The 7348-nt window shown below is 42.1% G+C and overlaps 1 pseudogene across 1 annotated transcript in view; it reads right to left on the bottom strand.

Annotated features, from left to right (window-relative positions):
• The window catches only part of LOC308492656 (small ribosomal subunit protein uS5-like), an 18548-nt pseudogene extending 11550 nt beyond the window's left edge, over positions 1-6998 (bottom strand). Inside the window, exon 1 of the transcript in view lies at positions 6385-6998. The product of the transcript in view is annotated as a small ribosomal subunit protein uS5-like (transcript). The remainder of the gene's footprint in view (positions 1-6384) is intronic.
• Positions 6999-7348: the final 350 nt, after the last annotated feature.

The following is a 7348-nucleotide window of genomic DNA, read 5'->3' as shown; positions in this document are numbered from 1 at the left end:
AAACGTTGAAAAAAGTTTGGACACCCCTGCTCTAAAGCATAAGGGAGGATATGCATAGGCTATATGCAAATATTACGCCATTTTATATAAGGGACTTGCGCATCCTCAGATTTTGATGTGTGTGGGCGGCCGGGCCATGTCCTGGAACCAATCCCTGTGGAGACTAAGGGAGGACTGTATTTTTATTTTCCCCCTTTGTTAAAGGAAACATTGTATTTACTCTTCTGCATCTGCCTTTTAAAAAATCTAATAATATATCCTGAAAATATTTCCATATCAATATGTAGAGCGCTCCCTTGTTTGTTTTTACATTTGCATACTATTCCATTGTGAAGATACACCATAGAATATTTAACCTGTCTCCATAGGCAGATATCCAAATTATTTCTCAAGTCTTATTGTTGTAAACAATGCTACAATTTGTAATTTTGCATGCATATAATTTCATATGTATGCAGGTGCCTCAGTCTGTTTGGGATGCTATCACAAACTTCCATAGACTGGAAACTTATAAATGCAAATTTATAAGCTTATAAATATAAATTTATTTCTCTCACTTCTGGTGACTGGGAAGTTCCAAATCAAGGTGCCAGAAGATTAACTGTCAGATGAGGGTCAATTTCTTTGTTCCGATGTCCTCACATGGAGGAAAGGGTGAGGGAGCTCCTTGGCGTCTCTTTATTAGGGCACTACTTCCATTCATGAGGGCGCCACCCTCATGACCTAATCATCTCCCAAAGGCCTGACCTCCACATACCATCACAGTGGGAATTAGGTTTCAACATATGTATTTTGGGGAGGACACAAACATTCAGTCTATAACAGCGGGCATTACTATAGAATAAATTCCCAGAATTGCAGATTAAAGGATAAATGTACATCTATAAACATGGTCAATTGTCCTTCCTAAAGTTTGTACCATTCTGTACTTCAGCAGTAATATAAGAGAACGCCTATTTCCCCACAGCCTCATCAATAATGTGCCAGAGTAGGCACACTGGTCTGGCACTTAGGCACTTAGGCAGCAGTGGCTTAACACAACAAAGGTTTATTTCTAATTTAGGGCACACACAGGGCAATGTTCCTCTGTGTATCGACTCAGCAGTCCAGGCTGGTGGAAGCTCCATCATCCTGAGGCTACACCAAGTGGAGCACTTGACCTTCTCCCTTGGTAGCTGAATTGGGAGCAGAACTGGAGTCTCTTTCGTAGCACCAGCTATTAAATGCTTCAGCCCAGAGGAAGTATGTTAATTCTGCTTGCATTTTATGGGCCAGAATGAATCACATGCCAAGCCTAAATGAAAAGAGAGCAGGGAATTGCATCCTCCAAATCCTTAGAAGTAGAGGAGAACCAGATATTGGTAAAATTATTCATTCAACTTCCAGATTCTTGCCAACCTAATAGACGAAAAAACATTCAGCGTAGTTTTATTTTGCATTTCTCTTTTTAGGAGTGAGGCTGAGCATATTTTCATATGTTTAGGAACTATCAACAGTATGACAATTAAGTTCACAAACTTGTTGCAACGATGTTGCTAACTGTTGTGTTTTTTTTTATATCAGAGTGATTATTCATTATGAATTTGTACCAATTGGACAAACAGTTAACCAAGTTTACTATTTGGAAGTCCTGAAAAGGCTGCATGAAAACGTTAGACGACCTGAACGTTTCACCAACAATTCATGGCTCTTGCATCACGACAAGGCACCAGCTCACACGGCACTGTCTGTGAGGGAGTTTTTAGCCAGTAAACAAATAACTGTATTGAAACACTCTCCCTACTCACCTGATCTGGCCCCCAATGACTTCTTTCTTTACCCAAAGATAAAGGAAATATTGAAAGGAAGGCATTTGGATGACATACACAACATCAAGGGTAATACAATGACAGCTGTGATGGCCATTCCAGAAAAAAATAATTCCAAAATTGCTTGGAAGGATGGACTAGGCCCTGGCGTTGGTGCATAGCTTCCCAAGGGGAGTACTTCGAAGGTGACCATAGTGATATACAGCAGTGGGGTATGTAGCACTTTTTCTAGGATGAGTTCTCAAACTTAATTGCCGGACCTTGTATTCAAAAACTCCTAGCTAATTCTAATGTGCTCCAAGACTTGCACCTCCTTGAAATTTCCTACTCAGTTTAGATTTTCCATCTGAGAGAAACATCTTTTCCTCTCCATGATTAGTAGGACAGTGATGACTAATTCCATGAGAACTTGTCCTAGAGGTAAGACTTTTAAATAATGGTAATAGTTCGATTCAAATTATAAACTAACTTTCAATCAACAACCATAATATTTATGCCCTATAACTTATGGACCATAATGGGAAGCAGGATGGTCATTCTGTAGTTGAGCCAGAAGTGGAAATCTTTGCCTAAAAACAACCAAGACTCAAGCTTAAATGTTACGAGTCTTGCATCAACCCTTGTGGCCACCATCTCTATTTGAGGAAGAAAGTATCTTATAATTGTCTTCATTGTACTTTTCTCTCTAAAATCTCCTTTTAATTATATTGACAGTGGACTTGAAACCTACGTCTCTCTTTCCTAACACAAAACTAAAACCTCAAAAATTGGTATGAAAGCATGAACACATTTATTTTCCCCTCAGGTCCTTTTCCACGTTTTTATTTCCTACCCATCAGAATAGTGGTTCTCTGGACATCTTTCCATCTGAAAATAAAGAATTTGTTTTTGCTTAACCCCCCAGATTACCTAGGAGCCTCACACTCACTACCTAGTGCAAAGCCTATTGAAAAAGTAGGGGATCAAATATATGGCGATGGAAGAAGAACTGACTCTGGGTGGTGAACACACAATGGGATTTATAAATGATGTAATACAGAATTGTACACCTGAAATCTATGTAAATTTACTAACAATTGTCACCCCAATAAATAAAAAGAAAAAAGTAGCCATGACTTAGGTCAGAGGCTAACACTCCTGAGATTAGGCAATCGTGTAGGTCCATACCTGCAACACTTACAGAAGTGTACTCATCAGGGATTCATGGTACTCATCAGGGATTCTCATCTTACAGAAGTGTACTCATCAGGGATTCATGGTATAACCACCTTGACCAGGTAAATTTTCTACCGCAATAATTAGAAACTCTGATTCAAAATAGTTTAAGCAGTCAGGGCATTTGTCATTTCCCATAACATGAAGTCTTATGTAGAGGGTAGCTCAGGATACAGGATATCCATACCTTGGGTCTGCTTCTCTGTGATTTTCTAGGTTCTAACCACCTTCAGATTATGGCTTCATCCTCTAGCTGGAGGCTAGATGGCTACAGTCACCCCAGGTCTCACACAGCGCAATCATGACAATGCCCAGTGGAAGGACTGCTACGTATTTATTTGTGTCTCTTTTTAAGAGCAAGGAGCACTTCCTCCAGAAATGTTCTGAGAGACACCTCCTTCCCATCCCCACCCCACAGAGTCACGCACCCATACCTTAAAGAAAGCACTGGCAAGAGTGGGGCCACCTAGACCTGACTTAGACCAAACCGGACTGTGGCTTTGGCATCAAGAAGGAGAAAAAAATGACTTCTGGGTAGATGTACAAGCAAATGTGGACTAAAACTCTCCCTTACTGGAATTCAGAGAAAGAAGCCCTTTCTAAGATCCTGAGATAATGGAAATTTAGGTGATGGATAAACTCAGCACGCATGTACTGAGTGTCTTCTGGGAACTGGGGTTGGAGATCAAAGGCGAATACCGTTCTACATGGCTTTGTGTGGTGCTGCTCAGTCTAGTGGAGGAATTACACTTTTTTAAAATTTATTTTGTTCCATTTATTTACTTTTGTGGTCTTCTAGTTTTTAACCTGGCTCCTCAAATGGATTTTCTAGAGAGAAAATGGGCTTTTCAGCCGTGATGAGACTTTCATTCCCTACCCCCCGTTTTATTGAGATATAATGGACATAAAATATTGCATCAGTTTTCGGTGTACAACATAATGATTCAATATATGTATATATTACACAATGATCACCACAATAAGTTTAGCTAACATTCATCACCTCACATAATTACAGTTTGTTTTTCTTGTGTTGAGAACTTTTAAGATTCACTCTCTTTGGCTGGCTGTGATCCTAAGCGGCCGGCAGCCGGCGAGAGCAGTCACCGAGGACTGGCGACCGGCTGCCTGGCGGGGGAGGGGGGAGTAAGGCTCATAACACCAGCGTGGATGGGCCAGGGAGCTGTGTCCTACACAACTAGACTGGAAACAACAGCTTGAACCGGAGTGGGGGGGAGACGGGAGATGGGGGGGAAGAGATTCACTCTCTTAGCAACTTTTGTTTATTTTTTATTTTATTTTATTTTTCAATGGGAAATTTATTTTTATTTTATCTAAGTTCTATTATTCGGAAGAAAGATTACACTTGATCTACATGACCCCAGAGTTTTTGGACCAATATAAAGGGAAAGAGATGTCAGTTTGCTATAATAAACAAATTTCTAATAGTCAAAAATTCCAAATAACTAGACCACCCTAGGGTATCAGGATTTTTTCTTTCCTTGAGGTTTTTAATCAAAGAAAATATATTCTCTCTTAGGGAAATTTGTGTAGGTATTTATGCATAAGAAATTTTGTAACTCTGTTTTTACAGGATCCTCCATTTTTAGAATTTACTAATGAACCACAATTATGTGATACAGAGCCATCTAGAAACAAACCGGTATATAACAAAGCACTTTAATCTCTAACGCTTCCACCATTCTTAGCAACTTTTAAATACTGCACAATACAGTACTGTTAACTTTAGCGACCATGCTGCAGACCACATCCTCACAGCTTATTTATCTGATATAACTGGAAGTTTGTACCTTCTGACCACCTTCAGCCATTTGCCCACCCACCTCTGGCAACCACCAATCTGTTCTCTGTATCTTTGAGTTCAGTTTTTTTAGATTCCACATATAAGTGAGATCATACAGTATTTGTCTTTCTCTCCTGACTTATTTCACTTAACATAATGCTCACAAGGTTCATCCATGTTGTCATAAATGGCAGAATTTCTCTCATTGTTAGGGCTGAAAAATATTCCATTGTATATACATATATACTACATTTTCTCTATCCATTCATCAACTAATGGACACCTAGGTTATTTCCATATCTTGGCTATTGTAAATAACGCTGCAATGAATGTGAGGGTACAGATATCTTTTTGAGATAGTGATTTTGTTTCCTTTGGGTAAATACCCAGAAGTGCAATTGCTGAATCACATGCTAGTTCTATTTTTAATTTTTTGAGGAACCTCCATACTATTTTCCATAGTGCCTGCACCAATTTACAATCCTAATAACAATGCACAAGAGTTTTCTCCACATCCTCACCAACACTTGTTATTTTTTTGTCTTTTTGATAACAGCCATTCTAATAGGTGTAAGATGGTATCTCATGTGGTTTTGATTTGCATTTTCCTGGAGGTAAGTGATGTTGAGCACCTTTTGATGTACCTGTTTGCCAAGGATTTCACTTTCTTGCTCTCTCTCACCCCCCTCCCTTTTTTTTAAACCATCCTTCAATAAAAAACTACTGAGTGCTTTCTCTCATTGCAGGCGCAATGTTCTAGAGTCCCATCTTCAGAAAGCTTACATTCCAGTTTAAATTGTTTGATAATTACATTTCTTGCTACAAATGAATAATTATGGCCTTTCATTTCATTTAAAAATTCATTGTGATTTTGGTTAGTATCTACAAGAAACTAGTTACATCTGGGCCTGTGGACCTGGGACCATCACATTTGGGGCCATCGAGGTTGTGTCATGCGCTTCCTCACTGGCCAACTTGCTTCCTTAAATGACACTTCTGTCATAACCACAATGGGCGCCAACAGAGGTTTTTAAGCAGGGGGATAACATGTTCCCCTTAGCCTGTCTCAGAGAACTGAAACTTTAAAACAAAACACATTTATAAAAAAAAAGGTCAAACCAACCCACAGCAGAACTTGATTTTGATTTTATTTCCAAATGGCCTGGAGGTGCTCTTGGTCTCAGAGGTTTGTCTCTGGCCTTAGTGGCTCTGTACCCCTTAAATGCTGCCTCTGTGGGTAGGCAGGGTTTTGCACATCTAAATGACTTGCTTCACTCCCTGCTCTTAGCCTACTTTCAAGTTGAGTCCTGCCTAGACTTTGCAATGTTCTTCTTTGCGTTAAAGTGCAAAGATCAATGTTGAATCAGTTTTGCTTCCAGTCCTTCTCTGATCTGAGCTTCAGTTCTAGCACCCAGACTTCTGCCTGGTGACCCTGGTCAAGGAACCAGACTATAGGCCTCAGGCCAGAGTTTTGACTTTTAACTTTCCTTTCTTGGCTTTGCTAGCCACGGGGCAGGCAGCTCTCAAACTCCAGCCACACTGTGTGGGCTTCCCTACCTTCTGCCAAGCATCTTGGGAACAGGAGCTGAGACAATGCCAGTGCCCTTGGGGGTGGCGATGAGGCGCACCAGCTCAGAGCCACAGGGGCCGGTCACCTTGCAAGGGACGGTGTGGGGCTTGCTCATCTTGTTTCCCCAATAGCCTCACCGCACACAGGGACGCTGGAGAGCTTGGCCAGGATGATGGTCCCGCGGATGGTGGTGACTACCTCCGTGGAGCACTTAACACCCAGACCCACGTGTCCACTGCAGTCGCCAAAGGTGACAAATGCCTTGAACCAGGTGCTCTGGCCAGGCATTACCTTCCAAACCTCGTCCTTGAGGGATGCCCCCAGGAAAAAAATCAATGATCTCAGTATCTTGATGGCAGGGAGAAGAGACAGATCTCCTCCAGGGACTTGATTTTCATATCCTTGACCACTCGGCCCAGCTTGGTGATGGGGATCCACTCTGTCCTCAGGCTTGCCTCTGCGAGCTCCGCGGCCTCGAGCCTGGCAGCGACCCTGACTCCGACCCCGGCCCCGGACGCCTGCCTCAGGATCCTCCGCGGTCTCCCATTCCAGGGTCCCCAGGGCCTTGGGGCCCTGCCGCAGCACCGGAGTCATCCGCCATTTGGTGTTATATCGCAGAAGCCATAAATAAAGTTTTATTGGAATATGGCCACTTGCTTTTATATAATACCATCTTTGGATGCTTTTGTGCGATGGTGGTGTAGTTGCGACAGACCATTTGGCCTATGAACCTAAACGTTGACTGTCTGGCCCTTTACAGTTTGCTGAGCCCTGATCTAGACCGTTCTGCGGGGGGGGGGGGGGGGGCGGGGGGGGGACAGGGAGGCAGCAGATTGAAAGAGTACTCTAACGAATGAAGTTTTCAAGGAGGAAGCTTGTTCACAGGACTAAATGTGGCAGGGAGGGCCAAATGCAGGAAGACTCAACATGGAGGAATCCCCTCCACCAGTT

This window comes from Rhinolophus hipposideros (assembly GCF_964194185.1).
Source record: "Rhinolophus hipposideros genome assembly, chromosome: 24".
Taxonomy (NCBI): domain Eukaryota; kingdom Metazoa; phylum Chordata; class Mammalia; order Chiroptera; family Rhinolophidae; genus Rhinolophus; species Rhinolophus hipposideros.
This window is presented reverse-complemented; position numbering and strand designations above follow the sequence as displayed.